The sequence below is a fragment of the Cetorhinus maximus genome, unplaced genomic scaffold (assembly GCF_964194155.1).
Source record: "Cetorhinus maximus unplaced genomic scaffold, sCetMax3.hap1.1 HAP1_SCAFFOLD_135, whole genome shotgun sequence".
NCBI lineage: Eukaryota > Metazoa > Chordata > Chondrichthyes > Lamniformes > Cetorhinidae > Cetorhinus > Cetorhinus maximus.
Genome location: NW_027596133.1, coordinates 125,383 through 140,566, shown reverse-complemented (window position 1 = coordinate 140,566; position 15,184 = coordinate 125,383). Strand labels below are relative to the sequence as shown.

Sequence of the window (15,184 nt, the reverse complement as noted above, 5' to 3'; positions counted from 1 at the left end):
ATTAATTTTGCTTCCAATCTCCACCCCTCCATCATCTTCACATGGTCCATCTCTGACACTTCTCTTCCCTTCCTTGACCTCTCTGTCTCAATTTCTGATGATAGACTGTCCACCAATATCCATTACAAGCCTACCGACTCCCACAGCTACCTCGACTACAGCTCCTCACACCCCGCTTCTTGTAAAGACTCCATCCCATTCTCTCAGTTCCTTCGCCTCCATCGCATCTGTTCTGACGACGCTACCTTCAAAAACAGCTCCTCTGACATGTCCTCCTTCTTCCTTAACCGAGGTTTTCCATCCACGGTCGTTGACAGGGCCCTCAACCGTGTCCGGCCCATATCCCGCGCATCCTCCCTCACGCCTTCTCCTCCTTCCCAGAAACATGATAGGGTCCCCCTTGTCCTCACTTATCACCCCACCAGCCTCCGCATTCAAAGGATCATCCTCCGCCATTTCCACCAGCTCCAGCATGATGCCACCACCAAACACATCTTCCCTTCACCCCCCCTGACAGCATTCCGTAGGGATCGTTCCCTCCGGGACACCCTGGTCCACTCCTCCATCACCCCCTACTCCTCAACCCCCACTTATGGCACCTCCCCATGCCCACGCAGAAGATGCAACACCTGCCCCTTCACTTCCTGTCTCCTCACCGTCCAAGGGCCCAAACACTCCTTTCAAGTGAAGCAGCATTTCACTTGCATTTCCCCTAACTTAGTCTACTGCATTCGTTGCTCCCAATGCGGTCTCCTCTACATTGGAGAGACCAAACGCAAACTGGGCGACCGTTTTGCGGAACACCTGCGGTCTGTCCGCAAGAAAGACCCAAACCTCCCTGTCGCTTGCCATTTTAACACCCCACCCTGTTCTCTTGCCCACATGTCTGTCCTTGGCTTGCTGCATTGTTCCAGTGAAGCCCAACGCAAACTGGAGGAACAGCACCTCATCTTCCGACTAGGCACTTTACAGCCTTCCGGGCTGAATATTGAATTCAACAACTTTAGATCTTAAACTCCCCCTCCCCCCATCCCCACCCCGTTTCTCCCCCCCACCCCCCCGCCTTTTTTTTCAATAATTTATATAGATTCTTCTTTCCCCACCTATTTCCATTATTTTTAAATCTAAAACTAAAACCTCGTTAGTCTTTCCACCCCACCCCCACTAGAGCTGTACTTTGAGTATCCTGTCTTCCATTCTTAATTAGCACTTTTCTTAGACAAATATCACCACCTTCAATACCTCTTTGACCCTTTTGTCTGTGACATCTTTTGATTATCTGCTCATCTCCACAATCACCACACCCTCAATGTCTCTCTACCCCCCCCCCCACCACCACCCACCACCCACCCACCTTAAACCAGTTTATATATCTCCCTTCTTCTAACTATGCTTCAGTTCTGCCGAAGGGCCATGAAGACTCGAAACGTTAACTGATTTCTTCTCCGCCGATGCTGCCAGACCTGCTGAGTTTTTCCAGGTAATTCTGTTTTTGTTTTGGATTTCCAGCATCCGCAGTAGCTTTTAGCTTTTTGTTTTTTCCTTTCACTTTGTTTCCTTTGTAGACAGTTGTAGGCTTACAGCTGCTTAGATGTTACACGCCTCTGCCCTGCATGCACAAACCCCTCTCAGGTTATACCCAGTCTGCCCTTTGAATGTAAATTCTCATTGTGTTACCAGGCTCTTTCAACTCCACCTCTTCTAACAATAAAACCCTTCTCCTACTCCCAAATGTATGAGCAATGTAAACATTGCTTGGTGTCTCCTAGCTAGGTGCGAGACTTCACCTTCTTAAATGCTCTATTCAGCAAAATGCAAATATACTGTTTACCTCACTGTTTACATCTCAAAACTAATATACATCAAAGCACACAGACTAGCTGGCTTTAATCCAATTAACACAGACCAGAGCAAACCTCGATTTTAAAAGAAAAATATTTACCAATAATATTGTATACATTAAGAGCTGCATGACATCCCCCTCCCTATCGAAAAATGAGCCACCATAATTCTAAAATCACCGAATCACAGAGTGCAGAAGAGGCCCTTCGGCCCATCAAATCTGCACTGACACGTGAGAAACACCTGACCTACCTACCTAATCCCATTTTCCAGCACTTGGCCCATAGCCTTGAATGTTATGACGTGCCAAGTGCTCATCCAGGTACTTTTTAAAGGATGTGAGGCAACCCACCTCTACAACCCTCCCAGGCAGTGCATTCCAGACTGTCACCACCCTCTAGATAAAAAAATTTTTCCTCACATTCCCCCCTAAGCCTCCTGCCCCTCACCTCGAATTTATGCCTCCTTGTGACTGACCCTTCAACTAAGGGGAACAGCTGCTCCCTATCCACCCTGTCCATGCCCCTCATAATCTTGTACACGTCGATCAGGTCACCCCTCAGTCTTCTCTGCTCCAATGAAAACAACCCAAGTCTATCCAACCTCTCTTCAAAACTTAAATGTTTCATCCCAGGCAACACCCTGGTGAATCTCCTCTGCACCCCCTCCAGTGCAATCACAACCTTCCTATAATGTGGCGACCAGAACTGCACACAGTACTCCAGCTGTGGCCTCACCAAGGTTCAATACAACTCCAACATGACCTCCCTAATTTTGTAATCTATGCCTCGATTGATAAAGGCAAGTGTCCCATATGCCTTTTTCACCACCCCACTAACATGCCCCTCTGCCTTCTTTTGTTCCTCAGAACTTCCTAGTGTCCTGCCATTCATTGAATACTTCCTTGTCAAATTACTCCTTCCAAAGTGTATCACCTCACACTTTTCAGGGTTAAATTCCATCTGCCACTTATCTGCCTATTTTACCATCCCGCCTATTTCTTCCTGTAGCCCAAGACACTCGACCTCACTGTTAACCACCCGGCCAATCTTTGTGTCATCCGCAAACTTACGAATCCTACCCCCCACATAGTCATCTATGTCTTTTATATAAATGACAAATAATAGGGGACCCAGCACAGATCCCTGTGGTGCGCCACTGGACACTGGCTTCCAGTCACTAAAGCATCTTTCCGTCATCACCCCCGTCTCCTACAAATAAGCCAATTTTGAATCCACCTTATCAAATTACCCTGTATCCCATGTGCATTTGCCTTCTTGAAAAGTCTCCCATGTGGGACCTTGTCAAAGGCTTTGCTGAAATCCATATAAACTACATCAACTGCACTACCCTCATCTACACACCTGGTCACCTCCTCAAAAAATTCAATCAAATTTGTTAGGCATGACCTCCCTCTGACAAAGCCATGCTGACTATCCCTGATCAAACCTTGCCTCTCCAAGTGGAGATAGATTCTCTCCTTCAGAATTTTCTCCAATAGTTTCCCTACCACTGACGTGAGACTCACTGGCCTGTAGTTCCCTGGCTTATCTCTACAACCCTTCTTAAATAGTGGAACTACATTAGCTGTTCTCCAGTCCTCTGGCACCTCCCCCGTGGCCAGAGAGGAATTAAAAATTTGGGTCAGAGGCCCTGCAATCTACACCCTTACCTCTCTCATCAGTCTGGGACACTAATCATCGGGACCCAGAGATTTGTCCACTTTTAAGCCTGCCAACACCTCCAATACCTTGTCGCTCCCTATATCAATTTGCTTAAGAACCTTGCACTCTCTCTTCCCAAGTTCGATACCTTCATCCTCATTCTCTTGGTTGAAGATGGATGTGAAGTATTCATTCAACACTCTAGCGATATCCTCTGGCTCCACGCATAGATTGCCCCCTTGGTCCCTTATGGGCTCTACTCTTCCCTGGTTATCCTCTTCCTATTGATATACTTATAGAATATCGGGATTTTCCCTACTTTTACCAGCCAGAGCTTTCTCATATCCCCTCTTTGCTCTCCTAATTGCTTTATTAAGCTCCACCCTGCACTTTCTGTACTCCATTAATGCCTCTGTTGATTTGCTTCCCTTGTACCTGCTAAAAGCCTCTCTTTTTCTCACCATAACCTGAATATCTCTGGCCATCCATGGTTCTCTGGGCTCGTTACTCCTTCCTATCACCCTAGAGGGAACATGTTGAGCCTATACCCTCCCCATTTCCTTTCTGAACACCCCCCACTGCTCCTCTGTAGATTTCCCCACAAGTAACTGTTCCCAGTCTACCTTGGCCACATCCTGCCTTATTTTACTAAAATCCACTCTCCCCCAATCCAAAACATTTTTTTGTAATTTGTCAATTTCTTTGTCCATAACAAACTTAAACTGTACCATGTTGTGTTAACTATCACTAAAATGCTCCCCCACCACCACCTCAGCCACCTGTCCGGCTTCATTCCCCAGAATTAGATCCAGCAATGCACCGTCCCTGGTTGGACCCTCTACATATTGACCTAAAAAGTTCTCCTGTACACATTTGAAGAAATGCACTCCATCCAAGCCCTTAACACTATGTCTATCCCAATTAATGTTGGGAAAGTTGAAATCACCTAATATAATTACGCTATTATTATTGTTTTTACACACCTCCGCAAATAGTGCACATATTTGCTCCTCAATTTCCTGCTGACTATCTGGGGGTCTATAATAAACACCTAATAATGTGGCTGCCCCTTTTTTATTCCTAAACTTTACCCACAAAGCTTCATTCGATGCCCCCTCCAAGATATCATCTCTCCTTACTGCAGTAACTGACTCCTTAACTAACAATGCAACACCCCCTCCTCTTTTACCCCCTCCCCTGTCTCGCCTGAAGATTCTATATCCCGGAATGTTGAGCTGCCAATCCTGCCCTTCCCTCAACCACGTCTCTGTGATGGCTTTTACATCACAATTGCACTAGTCAACCCTCATCCTTAACTCATCCGTTTTACCTGTAATACTCCTGGCATTAAAGTAGAGGCCATCCAGCCTTGCCTTACTCCCTTGAAGCTTAATGCAGCTGTACTCCCTCTGACTTGATTGTTTTACTGTATTATGATGTGTCTCTATCCTGCTAACATTCTGTGTCCCCTCCCCCTGCTGAATTAGTTTAAACTCCTCCCAACAGCACTAGCAAACCCGCCCGCAAGGATGTTAGTCCCGCTCTGGTTCAGATGTAGACCGTCCCGCTTGTCCAGGTCCCACCTTCCCCAGAAACAGTCCCAGTGATCCAGGAATCTAAAACCCTCCGGCTTCATTTTAATAACCGATCTCACACTATCTCCTATACTTATTATACTATTACATTAACCAATGCATGCGTTAACATAACTATATACACACACACAAGCCCTTGGTATCAAAAAAACACTCCAGTTCAATATCCAGAGTTTTAAAAATATCCAATTTTCCTTTAAGCTTCAAACTCTTGATTACACATCTGTGAACAGATTCTCTCTTCCAGCAATATTTATATGTAGATTAAATGGTTGTAATAATAGACTCCATCTGAAAAGCCTTGCACTTTTGTCTCAAAATTTATCCAAAAACGTCAAAGGATTATAGTCTGTATAAACATTTGTTTCTGATGAATTTTTTGCAACATAAATTTCAAAATGCTGCAATGCTAACACCAAACCCAAAGTCTCTTTTTCGATTGTTGAATATCTTCTCTGTTGTACATTCAGCTTCCATGAAAAATATCCTACCGGTTTTTCAATTCCAGTCTCATCTTCTTGTAACAGTACAGCCCCAATGTCTATATCACTTGCGTCAATGGCCAACTTGAATTGCTTGGCGTAATTGGGTACTGCCAAAACTGGTGTCATAGTTAATACAGTTTTCAAACTATCGAATGATTTCTGACACTCCTGTGTCCATTGAAACTTCTTGTTCCTTTTTAATAGTTCAGTCAATGGACCAACCACTTGGCTAAAATTTGGTACAAATTTCCAGTAAAACACTCTCATGCCCCGAAATCTCAAAACTTCTCATTTTGTTGTAGACACTGGGAAATCCACGATAGCCTTGACTTTCACATCTCTCGGGGCCACCTTACCATGTCCAATGGTGTGGCCTAGATACGTAACTTGCGCTTTTGCAAACTCACTTTTAGCCAAGTTCATCACCAAATTAGCTTCTTGTAATCGAGTAAATAATTCTTCCAGATGCTGTAAATGCTCCTCCCACGTCTGACTGAAAACTATTAGACCATCAATATAAACAGCACAGTTGCTTAGACCCACAATTACTTTGTTTGTCAGTCTTTGAAATGTCACAGGTGCATTCTTCATACCAAGTGGCATGACTTTAAATTGATAGAGTCTACTTGGTGTTACAAAAGCCAATATATCCTTTGCCCTCTCCAACAATGGTACCTGCCTATATCCAATTAGCAAGTCAATCTCTGTGATAAATTTTGATTCTCCCACTTTCTCAATGGAATCCTCCAACCGTGGTATGGGATATGAATCCGCTTTCGTCACCGCATTTACCTCTCGATAGTCCACACACAGTCTTTGTTCCATCCGGTTTCGGTACCTGTACACGAGGCAAACTCCAGTTACTGCAACTAAACTCAGTGATATCATTTTGAAGCATGAAATCAATTTCGTTTTGTACACAACATAGAAACATAGAAACTAGGAGCAGGAGTAGGCCAATCTGCCCTTCGAGCCTGCTCCACCATTCATTATGATCATGGCTGATCATCCAACTCAATAGCCTGCTCCCGCTTTCTCCCCATATCCTCTGATCTCTTTCGCCCCAAGAGCTATATCTAACTCCTTCTTGAAAACATACAATGTTTTGGCCTCAACTACTTTCTGTGGTAGCGAATTCCACAGGCTCACCACTCTCTGGGTGAAGAAATTTCTCCTCATCTCAGTCCTAAATGGTCTACCCCGTATCCTCAGACTGTGACCCCTGGTTCTGGACTCCCCCACCATCGGGAACATCCTTCCTGCATCTACCCTGTCTAGTCCTGTTAGAATTTTATAGGTTTCTATGAGATCCCCCCTTATTCTTCTGAACTCCAGCGAATATAATCCTAACCGACTCAATCTCTCCTCATATGTCAGTCCCGCCATCCCAGGAATCAGTCGGGTAAATCTTCTCTGCACTCCCTCTATAGCAAGAACATCCTTTCTCAAATAAGGAGACCAAAACTGCACACAATATTCCAGGTGTGGTCTCACCAAGGCCCTGTATAATTGCAGCAAGACATCCCTGCTCCTGTACTCGAATCCTCTGGCAATGAAGGCCAACGTACCATTTGCCTTCTTTACCGCCTGCTGCACCTGCATGCTTACCTTCAACAACTGGTGTACAAGGACAGCCAGGTCTCATTGCACATTGCCCTCTCTCAATTTATAACCATTCAGATAATAATCTGCCTTCCTGTTTTTGCCACTAAAGTGGATAACCTCACATTTATCCACATTTTTCTGCATCTGCCATGCACTTGCCCACTCGCTCAGCTTGTCCAAATCACACTGAAGCATCTCTGCATCCTCCTCACAGCTCACCTTCCCACCCAGCTTTGTATCATCTGCAAATTTGTAGATATTACATTTAGTTCCCTTATCTAAATCATTAATATATATTGTGAATAGCTGGGGTCCCAGCACCGATCCCTGCGGTACCCCACTAGTCACTGCCTGCCATTCGGAAAAAGACCCGTTTATTAGAACCATAGAACCATAGAAAAGTTACAGCACAGAAGAAGGCCATTCGGCCCATCTTGTCCATGCCAGCCCGAGGACACCCAGGTGCCTCTTCTAATCCCACCTTCCTGAACCTGGCCCATAGCCCTGCAGTTTACAGCACTTAAGGTGCAGATCCAGGTACTTTTTAAAAGAGTTTAGAGTTTCTGCCTCTACCACCAACTTGGGCAGCGCATTCCAGACACCCACTACCCTCTGCATAAAAAAGTTCTTCCTCATGTCCCCCCTACACCTTCTGCCATTTATCTTGAATCTATGTCCCCTGGTTCTAGAATTCTCCACCAAGGGAAACAATTTTATCCTGTCCACTCTATCTGTTCCCCTCATAATTTTGTACACCTCAACCAAGTCACCTCTCAGCCTTCTTTGTTCCAAGGAAAATAACCCCAACTGACCCAATCTCTCCTCGTAGCTACACTTTTCTAGCCCTGGCAACATTCTTGTAAACCTCCTCTGCACTCTCTCCAGAGCTATTATGTCCTTCCTGTAATGTGGTGACCAGAATTGGACACAATACTCCAGTTGTGGCCTCACCAGTGTTTTATACAATTCCAACATTATATCCTTACTTTTATATTCTATACCTCTGCCAATGAAGGAGAGCATTCCATATGCCTTCTTTACAACCTTGTCTACTTGAACTGCTGCCTTCAGGGACCTGTGTACTTGTACGCCAAGATCTCGCACTTTATCTACCCCTCTTAGTATATTCCCATTTATTTTGTAATCCCTGTAACTGTTTGACCTCCCTAAATGTATGACCTCACACTTCTCTATGTTAAAATCCATCTGCCACTTTACCGCCCACTCCACCAACCCATCTATATCGTTTTGGAGATTATGGTTATCCTTTACACTATCTGCTACTCGGCCAATCTTTGTGTCATCTGCACATTTCCCAATCGTGCCCCCCACGTTCACGTCCAAATCGTTAATATATAACACAAACAGCAAGGGTCCCAACACCAAGCCCTGTGGAACACCACTTGAGACAACTTTCCATTCGCAAGGGCATCCATCGACCATTACCCTTTGTTTCCTGGTACAAAGCCAACCTTTTATCCAGTTTGCCACATTACCCTGAATCTCATGGGCTTTTACTTTCCTGACCAATCTGCCATGTGGGACCTTGTCAAATGCCTTGCTAAAATCCATGTACACAACATCCACTGCACTACCTTCATCAACCCTTCTTGTCACTTCCTCAAAGAATTCAATCAAATTCCTACTCTTTGTTTCCTGTCTGCCAACCAGTTTTCTATCCATCTCGATACACTACTCCCAATCCCATGTGCTTTAATTTTACACACTTATACCTGTGACAACTTGGCCAGATTTAATCTATAAGGTTGTTGCCTTATTGAAGATGGCATGTTAATACATACATCATGTAAAGCTAAATGCTTTATTTCCACAAATAGATTTGTGTGACTGCAATAGCTTTTCCAAATCATTTTGACACTTGCTTGAAAGGTAACTCAGTATTTAATTAAAATTTTCAAGCACCCCCTCATTATCCAATGTGATTAGAGGAAAATCGATTTCAGAATCCTGCACTTCTACATCTTTCTCATCATCCACCATCACTAATACCTGTTTTTGTTCCTCTTCCTGGTCAATGTACTTTTTAAGTATATTTACATGACTCACCCTCTGCTTCTTAATTCTATCTGAAATATTCATTAAGTAATTTACTTCACTCAATTTCTTTTCAATCCCATAAGGCCCACTAAATCTTGCATTTAATGAATCACCTAGTACTGGTGCTTGCACACGAGCAGGGGAGAGACCTCATCCTGAGTGAGACACAGCCAGAGTGAGTGTGGATATTGGCAATTTGGTGCACAGTGGGAATTTGGTGCAGAGGGGAAGAGGGGCTCTTTGCATTTTTTCTTTGCAATCCAACTTCTCAAATCTTCAGACAGTAGTCTTGCCCTGCTGTAGCTGTAGAGGCTACAAGAGAAAGGAGTGACTGGTAAGTAGTGGGTAAGGTTGGGAAAGTATTTACTACCTTTATCACTTATAGTTTAAGGTCTTTTTGTGGATTATAGTTTGTATATTCTGTAGTATGAGGATCAGGAAAGATGGTCCCTAGAGTAATTGATTTAAAACGTTTAATGTAAAGGGATAGGTCATGGCAGGAGAGCTCAAAGCCGTGCTCCATGTGGGAAGCTGGGAACATTTCCTGTGTCCGGGACCAGCATGTGCGCAGGAACTGTGTGCAGGAAGTGTGGCCAACTGCAGCTCCTGTAAGCTTGGGTTTTAGAGTTAGAATGGCGGCTGGGGACACTGTGGAGCATCTGCGAGTCTGAGAGCATCATGGATAGCACGTTTAGAGAGGTGGTCAAACCGCAGATGAAGGGACTTGAGGAAGGAAGGGAATGGGTGACCACCAGGCAGTCCAAGAGAAACAGGCAGGTAGTTCCACAGTCCCCTGGGGTCCCGCTCGCAAATCGGTATTCCATTTTGGAGGCTGATGAGGGCGCTGGTTCCTCCAGGGAATGCAGACAGAGCCAAGCTTCTGGCACCACAAGCAGCCTGTCTGTACAGGAGGGGAGGAAGAGAGGAAGAGCAATAGTAATAGGGGATTCTATAGTCAGGGGAACAGATAGGCGCTACTGTAGCCGTCAACGTGACTCCAGGATGGTATGCTGCCTTCTTTGTGCCAGGGTCCGGGATGTCACTGAACGGCTGCAGGGCATCCTGAAGGGGGAGGGTGATAAGGCAGAGGTCATGGTACATGTTGGTACCAATGACATAGGTAGAAAGAGGGATGAGGTCTTGCATGAAGAATTCAGTGAGTTAGGCAGTAGACTAAAAAGCAAGACCTCTCGGGTTGTAATCTCTGGATTACTCCCAGTGCCGCGTACTAGCGAGCTCAGAATAGGAGAATAGCGCAGATGAATACGTGGTTTAAGAGTGGGTGCAGGAGGGAGGGTTTTAGATTCCTGGATCACTGGGACCGTTTCTGGGGAAGGTGGGACCTGTACAAGCGGGATGGTCTACATCTGAACCAGAGGGGGACTAACATCCTTGCGGGCGGGTTTGCTGGTGCTGTTGGGAGGAGTTTAAACTAATTTGGCAGGGGGAGGGCACACAGAATGTTAGCAGAATAAGGACACATCATAATACAGTAAAACAATCAAGTCAGAGGGAGTACAGCTACATTAAGCTTCAAGGGAGTAAGGCAAGGTTGGATGGCCTCTACTTTAATGCCAGGAGTATTACAGGTAAAACGGCGGAGTTAAGGATGAGGATTGACATGTGGAATTGTGATACAGCAGCCATCACTGAGACATGGATGAGGGAAGGGCAGGATTGACAGTTCAATATTCCGAGATATAGAATCTTCAGGCAAGACGGGGGAGGGGGTAAAAAAGGAGGAGGTGTTGCATTATTAGTTAAAGAGTCCTCTCCAGAAGAACAGTGGGGGGTGTGCAAAAAGGAAATAGGGAGAGTACAGTCTCAACATGTTCCCTCTAGGGTGATAGGAAGGAGTAACAAGGCCAGAGAACCATGGATGACCAGAGATATTCAGGATACGATGAGAAGGAAAAGAAAGGCTTTTAGCAGGTACAAGAGAAGCAAATCAGCAGAAGCATTAGTGGAGTACAGAAAGTGCAGGGTGGAGCTTAAGAAAGCAATTAGAAGAGCAAAGAGGGGATATGAGAAAGCTCTGGCTGGTAAAAGTCAGCAAAATCCCAAGATATTCTATAAGTATATCAATGGGAAGAGGAGAACCAGGGAAAGAATAGGGCCATTAAGGGACCAAGGGGGCAATCTATGGGTGGAGCGAGAGGACATCACTAGAGTGTTGAATGAATACTTCATGTCCGTCTTCACCCAAGAGAATGAGGATGAAGATATCAAACTCGGGGAGAGAGACTGCGAGGTTCTTGAGCAAATTGATATAGGGAGTGACAAGGTATTGGAGGTGTTGGCAGGCTTAAAAGTGGTCAAATCTCCAGGTCCGGATGATTTGTGTCCCAGACTGCTGAGGGAGTCAAGGGAGGAGATCGCAGGGGCTCTGACCCAAATTTTTAATTCCTCTCTGGCCACGGGGAAGGTATCAGAGGACTGGGGAACAGTTAATGTGGTTCTGCTATTTAAGAAGGGTTGCAGAGATAAGCCAGGAAACTACAGGCCAGTGAGTCTCACGTCAGTGGTAGGGAAACTATTGGAGAAAGTTCTGAAGGAGAGTATCTATCTCCACTTGGAGAGGCAAGGTTTGATCAGGGATAGTCAGCATGGCTTTGTCCAGTGGCGTTCCACAGGGATCTGTGCTGGGTCCCCTACTATTCGTCATTTATATAAACGACGTAGATGACTATGTGGGGGATAGGATTCGTAAGTTTGCGGATGACACAAAGATTGGCCGGGTGGTTAACAGTGAGGTTGAGTGTCTTGGGCTATAGGAAGATATAGACGGGATGGTCAAATGGGCAGATAAGTGGCAGGAGGAATTTAATCCTGAAAAGTTTGAGGTGATACACTTTGGAAGGAGTAATTTGACAGGGAAGTATTCAATGAATGGCATGACACTAGGAAGTTCTGAGGAACAAAGGGACCTTGGTGTGCGTGTCCATAGATCTCTGAAGGCGAAGGGGCATGTTAGTGGGGTGGTGAAAAAGGCAAATGGGACACTTGCCTTTATCAATCGAGGCATAGATTACAAAAGTAGGGAGGTCATATTGGAGTTGTGTAGAACCTTGGTGAGGCCACGGCTGGAGTGCTGTGTGCAGTTCTGGTCGCCACATTATAGGAAGGATGTGATTGCACTGGAGGGGGTGCAGAGGAGATTCACCAGGATGTTGCCTGGGATGAAACATTTAAGTTATGAAGAGAGGTTGGATAGACTTGGGTTGTTTTCGTTGGAGCAGAGAAGGCTGAGGGGCGACCTGATCGAGGTATAGAAGATTATAAGGGGCAATGTGGGAAATGTTTGCCCATAGAATGTTATGTTGATAAGTGGTCTCTTTGGGATAAAATTCATTCCACAAATAGTGTCACTGAAAAAAGGCTATGAATAGACTGAGTCAGCATAAAAATGTTAGAGGAGAGAGATCTCTAAGATAGTTGGTGACTTGTGTCAACCCATTTTTTCACAATGTTTTAGAAAAAGAAGTGCCTGGTCTAAGAAATTATTAAATGTATTGGAAGAGGTTGTCTTATGTTATAATGATGCAATGATAAAACTTTTTTGTTTTATAATTGTTTACATATATATTTGGTAAATACGTGACATTATTTCCTTCTGTTTTTTTAATGTTCTTTAAGTTTTTTTTCAATGTAAAAGAAAAGAGGGGAATCTGTCAATGTATAAAGAATCACACTGCCCGGCAATCACCTTGTTAAAGACAATTGCTAGTTAAACAGGTGACGAGCATTGGTTATCCATCGAAACACAATAAAAAGATCCAGCTGGAACACTTTGTGTGGAAGTCACTAACACTGAGGAGCTGCCCTAAAAATAAACCAGGTTTAACCAAAAGACCAGCCTGGATTAATTCTTCCACCACAACCTCTTATTGTGAATAATACCCGGCAGCGCTCTTCATTAAATCATAGAGAAGAGAAGGCTGAGAGCTATTCAAAATCAGGAGGGGTCTGTACAGAGTAGATAGGGGAAAAACTCTTGACATTATCAGAAGAGAACCAGAGGACTATAATTTAAGGTGATTCACAAAAGAGCCAGTGGTGACAGTCGGAAAAACTGTTTTTACACATACATAGTTCGGATGTGGAATGCACTGTCTGAGAGTGTGGTGGGTGGAGGCAGGTTCAATCAAGGCTTACAAAAGGAATTGGATAAGCACATGAAGACAAAATATTTCTAAGGCTAGAGGACAGAGTGGGACAGTAGGACTCGCTGAGTTGCTCTGCAAAAAGCTGACCTGGTCTCAGTGGGCTGAATGACCTCTTTCTTTTCTGTCATCACTCCATTATTCTACAATTCAATGATTCTATATTTGACCACGAGGTGAGGTCTGACCACATATCAATGCCATCGCTCAAAATGTTCCATGTCATTGCCTGACTCCAGCCCTGTCTTAGTTCATAGAAACATAGCAACAGGAGGAGGCCATTCAGCCCGTCGAGCCTGCTCTGCTATTCAGTACGATCATGGCCGATCAAACGCTTCAAAGCCTTTTACACACACTATCCCCAGAACCCTTTATGTTACTGTTAATCAGAAATCTATCAATTTCTACTTTAAACATACTCGATGACTGAGCTTCCACAGGCCTCTGGAGTAGAGAATTCCAAAGATTCACAACCCCCTGAGCAAAAAAGATTCTCTTCTCCTCATCTTGGTCCTAAGTGGCTTCCCCCTTATTTTGAGATTGTGTCCCCTGGTTCTATACTCCACAACCAGGGGACACATCTTACCTGCATCTACCCTGTCTACCGCATTAAGTATTTTGTAGGTTTCAATGAGATCACCTCTCATTCTTCAAAACTCTAGGGAATACAGGCCCAGTTTCCCCAATCTCGCTTCATAAGATATTCCCACCATCCCCGGAACAAGTCTGGTGAGCCTTCATCCCACTCCCTCTGTGTATATAATGTCCTTTCTGAGGTAAGGGGACCAAAACTGCACACAGTACTCCAGGTGTGGCCTAACTAAGCTTCTATACAATTGAAGCAATACTTCACTACTCCTGTACTCAAATCCTCTTGTGATAAAGGCTAACATTCCATTAGCTTCCTAATTGCTGCTGCACCGGCATGTTAGCTTTCAGTGACTTATGGACAAGGACACCCAGGTCCAAGTGTACATCTACACTCACCTGCTGCTGAAACCCTCATCCACCCCTTTGCTATCTCTAAACTTGACTATTTCAGTGCAGTCCTGGCTGGTCTCCCATATTCTAAACTCTATTGTCCAGAAGTCAACAAAACCTGCTGCCTATGTCCTTCCTTGCACCAAGTTTGCTGACCTACATTAGCTCCCAGTTAAGTAATGCCTCCGTTTTAAAATGTTCATTTGTTAGGGGGAAGAAAGTAAGTAAGAATTTATGGTAAGGGAGAATTTATTGAAAGGGAATGAATTACTTAAAATCTCCAGGCGACCAGGACTACCAAGCACATTAACAGTTAAAGGTTACCAGTTGAACCTTGCACAGCCTTAGGGTCTGCAAACAACAGAAAGGCCTTGGGAGCCAGACTGGAGTCAGAGGATGACAATAACAACTAAGATTAAGTGTGCTCTTCAACAGATAGGGGAAGAACAGATGGTCCTAGTTTGGGCAAGAGGGAAGGTCTCTGCCTAGGTGAAAACAAATAGGGACGTATGATGCATGTACCTGTTACCAGAGATGTATGTTTAATGTAAACCTATATGTTGACGAGATCGGAATCTGGAAACTGTTCTTGTACGTGACCAATAATGTATAAATATGTTGAACACTTGTAATTTAGCAGAGTGCTATCTCAAGCTGCATTGAGATGGTTCTCTCTTGCAATTTCTCGAATAAACGATCGTGACCTGTACCTGAGACTCCTGTGGTCCGTTTCTCAAAGTGACCACAACATCATTGTTGTTTCTATGTGCCTCACACCTCCCTATCTCTGT

General features: G+C 44.5%; 1 protein-coding gene across 1 annotated transcript in view; it reads left to right on the top strand.

Moving 5' to 3' along the window:
- Positions 1-15,184, top strand: part of LOC144672871 (SCO-spondin-like) — a 152,167-nt gene that overhangs the window by 50,190 nt on the left and 86,793 nt on the right. The gene's annotated exons all lie outside the window — the stretch shown is intronic.